Source organism: Marmota marmota, unplaced genomic scaffold (assembly GCF_001458135.2).
Source record: "Marmota marmota marmota unplaced genomic scaffold, marMar, whole genome shotgun sequence".
Lineage (NCBI taxonomy): Eukaryota > Metazoa > Chordata > Mammalia > Rodentia > Sciuridae > Marmota > Marmota marmota.
The window spans coordinates 65,039,093-65,053,349 of record NW_026000174.1 but is presented as its reverse complement, the minus strand read 5'-3'; the positions used below and the strand labels follow the sequence as shown (position 1 = coordinate 65,053,349).

Genomic DNA, 14,257 nt, shown 5'->3' with positions numbered 1-14,257 from the left:
AAAAAAAACAAGGGAGAGAATTAAACAACAGCAGATGGGGTAGAGAGGGAAGATGAGAGGGAAGGGGAGGGGGGATAGTAGGGGATAGGAAAGGTAGCAGAATACAACAGTCACTAATATGGTATTATGTAAAAATGTGGATGTGTAACCGATGTGATTCTGCAACTTGTATTTGGGGTAAAAAATGGGAGTTCATAACCCACTTGAATCAAATGTATGGAAGATGATATGTCATGAGCTGTGTAATGTTTTGAACAACCAATTAAAAAAAAAAAAGAAAAGGAATGGGTCATAGACAAAATGAGAGGAGAAACTTTAAAAATTCCTAGAACCAAACAAGAATAGTGATACAACATTAAAAAATCTCTGGTGGGGCTGGGATGGTGGCTCAGTGGTAGAGCACTCGCCAAGCACAGGCGGGACTCAGGTTCAATCCTCAGCACCACATAAAAAAATAAAGGCACTGTGTTTTGTCCACCTACACCTAAAAATAAGTATTTTTTTAAAAAATTCTCTGGATCATGTACAGAGGTATTGCTAAGAAGAAATTTTATAAAAGTAGATGTCTACATTTATAAAAAGAATAAAAACAGATATAAAATAAACAATCTTACTGTGAAACATTATGTTCCAAAGTAATTTATAGTAATTTAAGATCATTGCCTATAAAACAATTGTTCCATTATTTTATTCTATAATTATCATTGACCACACGCCATCTTGGGCCAATATTATCATCAGTTGCAGGAGTCCTCTTCAAAATCTTAGGGAATGTTCCTTAGGCTCTAAATGTTATTAGATGTTTCTTCTCCTTTCACTTCAGGTTTTCAAATGCTATATCCTTTTATGGCCTCGTACTCAACCTGCAGCACCTGGGGAACAATATCTTCCTGTTCCAGGTTCTCTTTGGAGCCATCATGCTCACAGCCAGATTTGTTTCCCTTTGGACTCTGAATTACATGGGTCGTTGGAAAAAACAGACACTGTTCTCCTTCCTGGCAGGAGTTTTCATTCTGGTCAACACATTTTTGCCCCAAGGTGAGAGAGACCAAGGTTTGGGGAAAGAAAGTGTTTCCCTCATTCCTTAGGAATTACATCATCTTACCTTCCTGATGCCATAAGAATATCATTAAAAGCCAAAGATTCTTTGCAGTTAATATGAAGGTTTGAAATGGCAAACTCTTGGCAGGACTTAGGTTCGGACTGTGACTATATCCTTAAGGAATGGTTCAGACACAAAGCTGTCCTGACCACATCCATGATGAATCTGAACATCAGTTCCAATGCTATGAACAGTTTCTTTAGAAGAGGAACTAGAGTAAGTGGCATGCGGGACGCCACAGAGATCCCAATGAGCTGAGCTGAGAGCCTCTGTGTGCAGAGGGAGGAGGCGGCGGTGACAGCCGCCCAGCTGGAGACCCCGCCCGGGGAGCCCCCAGCAGGAACAATGCTAGCCTGCCTGACCTGTGGGAACTTACTGGACGTCCTGCAGGAGGACTTCATGAGCAATTGTTTTTAGGAAATTAGACAAAATGATTCTGAAGTTTATATAGAGAAATAAACAAGAATATAAGAAAAGAAAATTTTAAGCCAGACCGGAGGAGGAAGCCCAGCGCCAGCCAAGCCAGACCAGAGGAGGAAGCCCAGCCCCGCCCCACGTGCTAGTCCAGAGGAAGCCATCAACCCTTAAAAACCATCAAAGCGGGTGTGGCTACCAGCATGGTTCTGCAGCTGATCCAGGTACCCAGTTTCCAACTCCCCCACCCTTAGCTGCAATAACTCAAAATATTTCCCACAAGCTTTTGGGGGGTTGTAGCTATCAACACAAAATAACAACTGTACAGGCACATGGTTTCTACCTCAGAGACTAGAGTAGGGAAGAGAGCAACTAAAAACAGAGCAGGGAGGAAGAGCATGAGAAAAAGATTAACATTAAACAGGGACGAGAGGTGGGGGGGAAAGGGAGAGAGAAGGGAAATTGCATGGAAATGGAAGGAGACCCTCATTATTATACAAAATTACATATAAGAGGATGTGAGGGAAAGGAAAAAAAACAAGGGAGAGAAATGAATTACAGTAGATGGGGTAGAGAGAGAAGATGGGAGGGGAGGGGAGGAGGGATAGTAGAGGATAGGAAGGGCAGCAGAATACAACAATCACTAGTATGGCAATATGTAAAAACATGGATGTGTAACCGATGTGATTCTGCAATCTATATACGGGGTAAAAATGGGAGTTCATAACCCAATTGAATCAAATGTATAAAATATGATATGTCAAGAGCTTTGTAATGTTTTGAACAACCAATAAAAAAAAGAAGAGGAACTAACCACATGCCTCTGGCTAATTACACTTTTTTTTTAATTTGTTATGTATGACAGCAGAATGCATTACAGTTCATATTACACACATAGAGCACAATTTTTCATATCTCTGGTTATACACAAAGTAGAGTCACACCATTTGTGTCTTCATACATGTACTTAGGGAAATGATGTCCATCTCATTCCATCAACTTTCCTACCCTCATGTCCTTTCCCTTCCCCTCCCTCCCTTTTGCCCTATCTAGAGTTCATCTAATCCTCTCATACCCCTCCCAATTACACTTTTCATAACAATCATGGAGGAGGTAGGCCTTGCAATTGCATCTCCACGTGGGCATGTGATACTTTCCCTGGGACTCTTTCTGATTCTTAAAGCCTCCTGAATACATTTTTAGGAAAGCCTCCTTGAATTCAGTGAAATAAAAATCCCTCGTTTTCAGATAGAAAGCAAGAGCACAGCAGGAGTAAAACAAGAGTATAATCTTAATATGTCTTCTAATAGTTTTGTAATCTGTCCCTAGACAAGAAAATAATAATGAATTCCACTTTTATGTATAATTAAAATGTACCAACTAAAATCAAAAAATAAATAAAAGACCAGTAAAGTAGAGAAAAGGGACCAGGGGGATGGAGGAGGTGTATGAAAGGGGAAGTACTAGTAATTGAAATGGAGCAAATTATGTCATGGAGGAGGTGTATGAAAAGGGAAGTACTAGTAATTGAAATGGAGCAAATTATGTCATATGCACTTATGAAGGTTTTAAAATGAACCCCACTATTATGTATAGCAATAATGCACTGATAAAAAAAACACTAGAAACCAACTTACTTTACTAAATTAAATGATCTCATTAATGATTGTGGGAATTTCAGTGGTCTCCATGTTCCACCATGTTCTCATAGCAGAAACATATTTTGTAGAATTTCAGACTGGAAGTCTCCACTCTTACCCCCAACAGGAGAATAATTCTATTTTTTAAAGTCCTATTTAGAATATTTTATTGAATTAAAAATAATATATTTAACCTTTGTGAATTCAGTAATTCAAAAGTATGTGATTAATTCCCAGTATGACATTATTCACTTCTGAATAGGATTCCTAATGTTAGGCTTTTAAAATCCTGAATTATTGCCTAGAACTTGCCTCTCTTCAGATTGTCCAATCCCTTTGTCACTATGTGGAGGAGGACATTCCCTACATCACGCATTGTTCCCATACTGTTAGTTCTAAGCTGTTCAAGACACGGGTCATAAACTCCTCAGATTTCATTCACATATAGTTCTAGGCCCTCCAGAAAAGCCCTGAAAAAATTTGACAGAGTAAATAAAAACAAATATTTCCTGATTTCTCTATTCCCGCCATTATGAGCAATACTCAAATGTGCAGAGAAAATTGAAGCAAGAGATTTAGATCCTTTGGTTCAGTGTTTCAGCCCGGCATTCAGCAGCTCATCAACTTCTCCATCATCTCTGAGGGGTTGCACTTTGTCTGTCATTTGTTTCTCACCTGCAAACCCTACAACAGAATCACCCCACAATTAGTTAGGGATAGACAGATTTCTTCAGCCAAGATTTTTTATTCTCCCTGGTCTCTTCTCTCCAGAAATGCAGACTCTGCGTGTGGTTTTAGCAACTTTGGGAATTGGAGCTGTGTCTGCTGCCAGCACTGGTTCTGCTCTCCACCAAATTGAGCTCCTCCCCACTGCATTCAGGTACAAGAGCTGTCTGCTTTCCAAACAGGACTTTCTTAACTGATTGACACTTACTGCAGGGAGAAAACTGAGACTGTTTAGATGTCCAAGACATGAATTATAATAGAAATTTTAAAAGCAACTAATAACCCACACTTATTTAAAACAAACTTTATGCCTGGCAATGTTCCATGTCCTTTACTGTAGCATTTTGTTTAATCTTAAGAGCCACTCTACAGGATTGGTGCTATGCATATCCTTATTTTAATAATGATGAAACTGACTAAGGAATCAATAGAGGTCAACATCACAATTAAAAGCTGGTTGTCAAAGCCCATGTGTTCCATAACTCTGCCGTATTGTCTCCCAAAATGAAATGGAGTTGACAAGTGAGAACATATATATACAGATGTGTACAAGATTTTCTTTGTGTTGTTATTTTCATCCTAAGGTCAACACTGGGAGGCATCACTACAGTATTCCAGAGAACAGGGGCAATGCTGGCTCCTCTCCTGATGACCTTACTGGGTTATTTTCTCCATCTGCCCTGGATCATCTATGAATTCATCACCCTCCTTGCTGGCCTTGTTATCTTGCCCCTTCCAGAAACCAGAAATCAGCCTCTTGTTAACACCATCCAGGATGTGGAAAATAAGTAAGCAGGTGCCCTGGTTGTCACCTGAGTAGGAAGTGGCTATGTTCTATAGCTCAATGATGAGGAAGCAAATGACCATTTGCAGCCATCTGTCCTACACATAGGCCCAGATTTGAGCTATTTCTGCTTGACCTGTGTCTTTTATTCAGCGGCAGCTCTCCTCTACCCACAAAGCTCTATCACTCCTCTTGAAACTAGATCACATAGACCATCTTGCACCAGTACTTTAGCAGTGAAAAGGTCAAAATTAGTCCTACTGTGAATGGCACACACTCTCTGCCCTTATGGGAAGCACACTGCTGGTGTTTTCCTATAAATATGTGAAGGGGCAAATACTTAATTCTCATACTCATGGTTATGGGGAGCCATTCTCGCACATGATTGGGCACCTCCCTGATTGGGTGTGAGGCATTCTGGCCAAACTGTGTTGGAGCTTATCCACACCCTCTCCAGGTGCGAGAGCCTGTCCATGTGGGGGTATGACTGACCATTAACCCTGAGATGAATCAGTGACCCTGACCTTGGAATGCTGCCCCCCTCGACTTTCATTGGATGGAATTTTCCCCTGAATTTCTTGTTCCCCAATAAAAGGCCACTCCCTGGTGTGCTCTCTCTCTCTCTCTCCTGCTAGTCCTAAGTAAGCCTTGCTGCCCCACCGGGTGGTTCGAGGCGAGAGCTAGAGGGAGGGCCGTCTGGGACCTGGTCAAAAAAAAAGGTAATTGAGTCTTGTGTGTTTATTCTGATCTCACTAGTTAGCTTCTATGCTACGAACCTCTTGTATGAAACCAGCATGCTGGTTGCGCAGTGGAATTGGCACCCAATGAGGAGGCATTTTAGCTTAACTAGATTGAGTGGGAGCATGTTATAAAGATAAAGGAATTGGTGACAATTTTGGGTCACAAAAGTACCTGGAGGTACTAAAGGAACGAGACGTTAAATTAATTAAAATGGGAAATTCAACTTCTATGGATAAGGAGATGTATCTGACTATTCTAGACACCATAATTAATCAGAAAGGAAAACAGATTAAAAAAAACTCAGATATTACAATTCTTAAAGGTTGTAGGCGAATTTTGCCCTTGGTTTTGTAACCAGGAAGCCCCAAATTTACTTACTTGGGAGAAACTAGGGAGGAAATTACAAAAAAAAAAAAAAATGCCTTTCTAATGAATTACCCGGAGGCATAGAAAATATTCAGAAAACGTGGAAGACCTTGGAAATTTGTCTTTTTGAATACATGGGCCAGAGTTCGAGGCCCCCTGAAGATCTATTGAAAGGCATTCAGAGAGCTATTAGGTCTATTCAAATGGAAAATCCACCTGAGGCTAAGTTAATTTCTTTTCCCTTGAGCCATTTAAAAACAAAAGCTCTTGGGGCTAAACCAAAAGTTAGGAATGTGACTTTGAACTTGCAGATCAGGTTAGCCTGCAGGAAGATGATAGAGAGGAAGGTCATAGAGATCAGGGTCATAGAGAGGAAACCTCCGCAGTCATAGAGAGTCCTCCGGAAGAGATAGACCATCCTCCCGGAGAGGAAAATCCGGAAGAAATTCTTAGAGAGGCACAAAGCCCTTCTCCACCACGTGGCTTAGAAGCCCAATTTCAAAATGGCAACAGCGGAGATTCTTCCAACGAGTTGCAGTCAGAGGGAGAGGAATCAGACATTGAAATTCAGGACTTACAGAGAAATTTTAACAGACTGCGTTTCACATCGCCTGCCCAGGCTATTAGAATTCGGCCATTATCTGCTCAAAGGACAAAATTTAACAGGTACTCTGAATTAACAATGACTTTTTCTTACCCCGTTCCAGCGAGGTATTAAGAAGGCACAGGAGGCGAGGGAAGACATTAGCGGTTTTCAACTTTTCCCAGTTTTTGAACAGGTTAATGACCAAGACCAAAGAGTTTGAGTTCATGCTGTAATTCCATTTAAGACTATTAAGGAATTGAAGAGTACTTGTGAGACATATGGTCCAAATTCACCTTTTGTACAAAACTTGATTGATACCATATCCTCACAACCACTTCCACGGAGTGACTGGATTTCGTTAGCCATATCTTGTTTGAGTGGAGGAGATTTCTTACTTTGGCATTCTTATTGGGCTGATTTTTGTACTGAACAAGCAGAAAAAAATAGAAGACAAAATTTACAGACCCCAGTAGAAATGTTTTTAGGAACGGGTGAATTTGCTGATTTGGAAAGACAGTTAAATTATGAATTTGCAGTGTATGATCAAATAACTGACTTGCTAAACGTGCCTGGAAACAAATAGTTTCCAAGGACCAGTCCAATTTAGTTCTTACCAGAGTCAAACAAGGTGCCAGTGAGCCGTATTCGGATTTTGTAGCCTGATTGTATCAGACAGCAAATAGGTCTATAGGAGACCCAGGAGCATGCGAGTTTATCATTAAGCAATTGGCAGTTGAAAATGCAAATAAATATTGTCAGGATGTTCTCAGACCCCATCGTAAAAAGGGAACAGTTTCTGAGTTTATCCGCTTGTGTTCTGAGATTGATTCCACCCATTTGCAGATAGTAACATTGGCTGTGGCCTTGAAAGAAACCCTATAACTGCAGGAATTAGTACGAAAACCATGCGGAAGATGCTATCTCTGCGGGAGAAATAATCATTTTGCGCGAGAATGCCACACTAGTAATTTTAAGTTCAGGGCTTCATCTACTGTTGATAATAGATATTGCAGGACTCAACCCCACGTGGCAGATCAAGATGGCGTGGATCAGCCCACCTTCTCATCGTCATTTCCTCCTAGTGGGAGAACAAAAAACTTCCGGTCGGCCCCTCCTGGGGCCGAGCAAAAATACGGGGAATTGGAGGAGGGGTCGCACAGTGTGACATCACTGGTGCCAACCAGGACGGCCCACCATTTTTACCGGAACATAAATCACAGACAGTTTCCTTATGACCCTCAATGACAATTGAACTGAATCCTGAATCAGGGCCAAAACAAATCCCTACTGGGATTTTCGGGCCGCTTCCTGATAATACTATAGGTTTAATTTTGGGGCGTAATAATTTAAAAGGAGCCATTGAGGTAATACCTGGAGTGATAGATTCAAGTTTTAAAGGACAATTAAATGTTACTGTAAGGTCCAATTATGCCCTAAGGCTTACTCCAAAGGATGCATTTGCCCAATTGATTTTATTGCCCTGTGATTCAGATAAACACCCACAAGTAAATTCAGTTTCTAAACCACCAGACAGAGTGTACTGGTCTCAGTTAGTGCGAAAAGAGCGCCCTTTATTGAAACATAAAATTAATCATAAAAATTTCAAGGGTATTCTAGACACAGGTGCAGATATTTCTGTCTTTTCTAGTAGATTCTGGCCTAGGAATTGGCCCTTACATGTAGCACCAGCTAACCTAGAGGGAAATGGACAGATTTCACAGCCTGCTCAAAGTGCAAATTATCTCTGTTGGGAAGATTCTGATGGGAACAGTGGAATTTTTAAGCCTTATGTGTTAGAGTCTTTACTAGCAAACCTATGGGGAAGGGATATTTTAGCAAAAATGGGATTGTTATCAGTAACTCCAAATTCTATAAGAACAATTGAGGAAGTTAATCAGAGGTATTTTCCTGGAGATGATAAGGAGACCTTTCAGGGAGAGTATCTGTTTACAAACCAGACTCCACAGCAAAAAATTAGTAAATGCTCCAAGCCAAAATTTTTACTAGGGACCCTGAGTATTTCCTCAATCCCTAAGACAGCTGAAAAAATTACCTGGCTCAGAGAGGAGCCTATATGGACTTCTCAGTGGCCCATCTTAGGGGAAAAACTTAAAATAATTCATAGGTTAGTTGAGGAACAACTTCAGGCTGGTCATATAGAACCAACACTCAGTCCTTGGAACACACCTATTTTTGTTATTAAGAAAAAGTCAGGAAATTGGAGGTTGCTACAGGATTTAAGGGCAATAAATCATGCAATTCAGCCTATAGGATCATTACAGCCAGGACTTCCTTCCCCCACAGCCAACCCTTTAAACTATAGCTTGATGGTAATATATTTAAAAGACTGTTTTTTCTCTATAAGGTTACATCCTGGAGATTGTGAAAAATTTGCCTTCACTGTCCCAGCAATTAATTTTTTTTAGAGAGAGAGAGAGAGAGAATTTCAATATTTATTTTTCAGTTTTCGGCAGACACAACATCTTTGTTTGTATGTGGTGCTGAGGATCGAACCCGGGCCGCACGCATGCCAGGCGAGTGCGCTACCGCTTGAGCCACATCCCGAGCCCCCAGCAATTAATTTTAAGGAACCTGTTAAAAGATATTGCTGGAAAGTACTCCCACAGGGAATGCGTAATAGTCCTACCTTATGCCAAAAATATGTAGATCAGGTGATAGCTCCCATAAGAAATAGCTTTCCTGATGTGTATATTATTCATTTTATGGATGATATATTATTGGCTCATGCTAATCCAGAGGTACTTTCAGAAATTTTTACTCAGTTAGAGGCTTCACTTACAGCAATGGGTTTATGCATTGCTCCTCAAAAAATTCAAAAGATGCCTCCCTTTCAATATTTAGGTCAGATAATTCAAGGACGTACAATCCGTCCTCAAAATCTTCAGATAAGAGTTAAGGAGTTACATACCCTTAATGATTTTCAAAAGCTATTAGGAGATATTAATTGGCTGAGGCCATTCTTAAAACTAACTATTTCTGAATTAAGTCCTTTATTTCAGATATTACAAGGAAATCCTTCTCCAACCTCTCCACATCAGCTGACCTTAGAGGCTAGAACAGCTTTAAAAAGGGTTGAAAATGCAATTAAAAATGCACAACTTACTAGAGTTGATCCTAAGGAAATAGTGTATTTATTAATATTTCCAACTGAGCATAACCCAACAGGAGCCATATGGCAAAGATTAGGAGTTATTGAGTGGATTTTTTAGCCCACTCCCCTCAAAAAACATTGATTCCTTTTCATGACTCTATTGCTCAATTAGTAATTAAAGGTACAACTAGGATTTTACAATTAATTGGATCTGAGCCTGATATCATAATTATTCCATTTTCTGTTCAACAGACTAATTGGCTTTTTCAAACTTCTAGCTTATGGCAGATAGCTTTTGCTGATTTTCCTGGTCAGATAGATAGCCATTACCCTCGTAATAAGATTATCCAATTTGCATCATTAACATCACTTATTTTTCCAAAGATTGTGTGTGCACGTCCTATAGATGAGGCCTTATCGGTGTTCACGGATGGTTCTAACTCAGGTAAAGCAGGTTTTTATAGTCATCTTCACACAGAGGTAATGCAAACTTCATATACTTCTGCCCAAAGAGCAGAGCTTCAAGCTCTTATTTGTGCCTTAAATTACTTTTCAAATGAGCCTATTAATATTTATTCTGACAGCTTATATGCAGTCAGAGTTACCAAAAATACTGAAACTTCAGTTATTGGGTATACTTCATCACAAGAGTTATCTGAATTATTTCATAATTTACAAAAGGCAGTGCTAATGCGAAAATACCCATGTTTCATAGGACACATACGGGCTCACACTAATCTTCCAGGATCTTTAGTTTCAGGTAATGACAAAATTGATAAATTAGTAGCTTTTTGTCAACAGATGTCTTCATATGACTGTGCACAAGCTTCCCATTCCTTGCATCATCAAAATGCTTCTAGCTTACATAAAATATTTAATATTACCAGAGAACAAGCCCGTCAAATTGTAAGCCAATGCCCTAAGTGTGTTATTCACACTCTATCTCCACCATCAGGGGTAAATCCCCGTGGATTAAAACCAAATCAAATATGGCAAATGGATGTAACTCATTCCTCAATTTGGTAAGCAATGTTATGTACATGTCATAGTTGATACATATTCCAGATTTATTTTTGCCACAGCACGTACTAAGGAAAATACTCAACATGTAATTTCTCATTGCCTAGCAGATTTTTCTGTGTTAGGGTGTCCTATACAGATTAAAACAGATAATGCACCCAGCTTATGTAAGCTCTTCTTTTCAACAATTTTGCCAAGAATTTCAAATTAATCACAAAACAGGAATTCCTTATAACCCCCAAGGTCAAGCCATTGTGGAACGAGCTCATTTATCTATTAAGCTTCAATTACAAAAATTAAAAGGGGGGAATAGGTCTATGAATCCCCAAAATAGCCTCAATCATGCCTTGTTCATTTGAAATTTTTTAAACTGTGACGTAGAAGGTCACACTGCGGCTGAGAGGCAAATATCTCCCTCAGTAACAGGCCCTTTAGGCAGAGTTTTGTGGAAAGATTTACAGACTGGTCAATGAAAAGGCCCAGACCCAGTGATTATGTGGGGCAGAGGTCATGCTTGTATTTTTCCAGAAGATGCTTTTCGTCCTATCTGGGTGCCTGAACACGCAATCAGACATGGAAGAGATAGAACCGAGATTCAAGTGACTGAAGATTGACCCGGAGAAGCCCCCATCCAAAAGGAAGAGATATCGGAAAAAGACAAAGAGAAACCAGATTGACCCAGCCAAAAAGCTGATTTCATGGGAAGACGTGAAGAAGCTAACAACCCAGGCTTCCCGAATAATTCGACTCCTAAGAAAGAACAGGACCCCAGTCTTGATGGTAGCGACAGTAATTGCCCTGCTGGGCTGTCAGGTAAAGGGGAATCAGATAGACACTTATTGGACATATTTCCCAGATCCACCCCTGGTACACCCAGATGTGTGGACTGGAGAATCTATTCCAGTGTTTACTAATGACTCATTCATGATGGGAGGATTTACAGATACACATATTACTCCCAATCATGTGACTAGATTTAATTATTCTGGCTACAGTGCCCAATTACCTTTGTGTTGGTCCCAAGATAAACACGCTGGCTGTCTGAAAGTATCATTTGAGGAAAAGACAGCGATTGGTAGACCTAGACTGACTAATTATTCTATTTATGGAGACTTAAAACCTTATACTAGATCAGTAATTAAGATGGGACTTTCCCATAACAAGCCAGTCATTTCTGCAAAACCTCCACGGATACCCCACTGTCCAAATAGTTCTACAATTGAGATTGGCACCTTTCCTAGATGGATGGATTGTGTAAATACTTTTCCTGTACAACATAAGGTGTCTAAAGATAGTGGGTGTATTTTAGACTGGTCTCCAAAAATTGATAAGAGACAATTACAAAAAAATTCTGCTAGACACCTGCAAGATTTGTTAGTAATATTTTGACTTACAGTGAGGGTGGTATTCAAAAAGATGTTTGGCGCTTAATTGCTGCCTCAGAATTCTTACATTTTACAGACAAGCCTTTACCAAAATTTGTTGGCAAGAACTGTAAGGAGGGATCTTGGCTTATGAGCCTGTGTTCAATCTCCTTATGTTTTAATTATTGGAAATGTAAAAGTTAAATGGATAGATGACAGATATGTTATTACATGTAACAAATGTAACCTAACCAATTGTATTACTAGGTATAATGGAGGAAAAGGAGTGCTGATACTTCATCAGCCCTCTTTTGTTTTATTACCTGATAATATTTCAGAGCCATGGTATGCTGATGCTAGTTTACAAGTCTTGCAGCAAATTCATGCCCAGCTAGCAAGACCTAAACGTGCTATTGGAATTATAATTGTTGGTGTTTTGGCGTTAGTTTCTTTCATTGCATCCACTGTTTCTGCATCTCTGACATTGTCTCAAAATATTCAGCATGCAAAATTTCTTAATAATTTAGCTCAAAATACTTCCAAGGCTCTGCGTAATCAAGTAAATATTGATGAAAGGATTGAGACTAAATTAAACGCCTTAGAGGCAACTGTTAGAGACATAGGTAATGAACTTTCAGCTTTCAAATTTAAAGAAAGGCTTAAATGCCACGCAAATTATAAATATGTGTGTGTTACAGCTGCCAAGTACAATGCTTCTCTCTCGGATTGGGAGAAGGTTAAAAACCATTTGTTAGGTATTTGGCAAAATAATAATAATAGCTTGGATCTTTTGGAACTTCATCACCATATCCAAGACATTCAAATCCTTCTTCTTTGGCTAACCAAATATTGAAGGAGTTAAATGGATTTAACCCTGGAAATATTCTTAAACACTCGGCCTGATACATTATTGGATTGTTCTCTTTGCTGTAATTATAGGATGGCGAGTCTTCAGAACAAGAATACAGAAACTCAAAAAAGAGTGAACCACCACCTGATTTTTAAGAGAAAAAAGGAGGAATATGTGGGGAGCCATTCTTGCACGTGATTGGGCACCTCCCTGATTGGGTGTGAGGTGTTCTGGCCAAACTGTGTTGGAGCTTATCCACACCCTCTCCAGGTGCAAGAGCCTGTCCATGTGGGGGTGTGACTGACCATTGACCCTGAGACAAATCAGTGACCCTGACCTTGGAATGCTGCCCCCCTCGACCTTCATTGGATGGAATTTTCCCCTGAATTTCTTGTTCCCCAATAAAAGGCCACTCCCTGGCGTGCTCTCTCTCTCTCTTTCTCCTGCTAGTCTTGAGTAAGCCTTGCTGCCTCACCAGGTGATTTGAGGCGAGAGCTAGAGGGAGGGCTGTCTCGGACCTGGTCAAAGAAAAAGGTAATTGAGTCTTGTGTGTTTATTTTGATCTCACTAGTTAACTTCTATGCTACAAACCTCTTGTATGAAACCAGCGTGCTGGTCGCACGGTGGAATGGTATTATCAGGCATGAGTGTTGGATATGTAATGGGGAGGAAATGAGCTTGCATCAAAGACACAAACTTGATTACTGCTTCAGTCAGAAAGGATTGTGAGACTAAAACAGAACAACCTTACTTAAAAAAATGACAATGTATCTAAAGGAAGTGGATCCTATAAGATTTAATCAATTCAATGTCATAGGTATTGGAAATTTTGAAGAGAGAGAAACCGAGCAAATGGAATGACAGAATTTGAAATGAGGAAAAATAAGAAAATGCCCTTAGAAATTTCCATTTTCCCTTTGAATTTTCCAAAGATGTCATTGGTCAAATGTCTAAAGAGACAAGGGGAAGAGTAGCAATACTCAACACTGTCTTCCCAGGCATTTCCAGGTATCAGGCACAATGGTGTATAGGGAGTATTGGATTACAAAGCTATCAAGAAGAGCTTGTTACAAAACTTGTCATATAGCTTTGTAGGGTATGTGCACTTTGCAGGGTATGTGCACTTATTCTACATCTTTGTTTGTTTTATTATTTCTTTTTCCCAGCACAAAATATTCAAGAAAAGTAAAGCAGGAAGATACTTCCATGAAAGTAATACAGTTTTAAGGAGTTCCCAAGAGTAATCCAAAGAAGAGCAAAATGAGGGGGGGAAAGTCTAGATTGTTCATTATACCAACAAAACTAGCCAAAAATAAAATGGACAAATGAATGCCACCTACAATCACTAAATATACAAGATCTTCTCAAAGTATTCATGAGTTTATATAATTTCACCAAACAATTGTTGGTTTGGGGGGAAGACATTGCAAAAATAGTTTGAAATTAATAATAGAAAAAAGAAGTTTTGTTTCCACGATCCAGCAGTCCCATTACTTGGTATACATACAAAAGAGAGAGAGTTTGTATGCTAAAAAGATACCTGCACTTCCAT

At 39.6% G+C, this 14,257-nt stretch overlaps 1 long non-coding RNA gene and 1 pseudogene across 1 annotated transcript; both read left to right on the top strand.

Moving 5' to 3' along the window:
- LOC107160201 overlaps positions 1–13,932 on the top strand; it is a 29,024-nt pseudogene extending 15,092 nt beyond the window's left edge.
- LOC125612142 lies at positions 6,216–13,143 on the top strand. The gene is made up of 3 exons (XR_007342473.1): positions 6,216–6,439; positions 11,020–11,304; positions 12,795–13,143. It is a non-coding gene; the product is annotated as an uncharacterized LOC125612142 (long non-coding RNA).
- Positions 13,933–14,257: the final 325 nt, after the last annotated feature.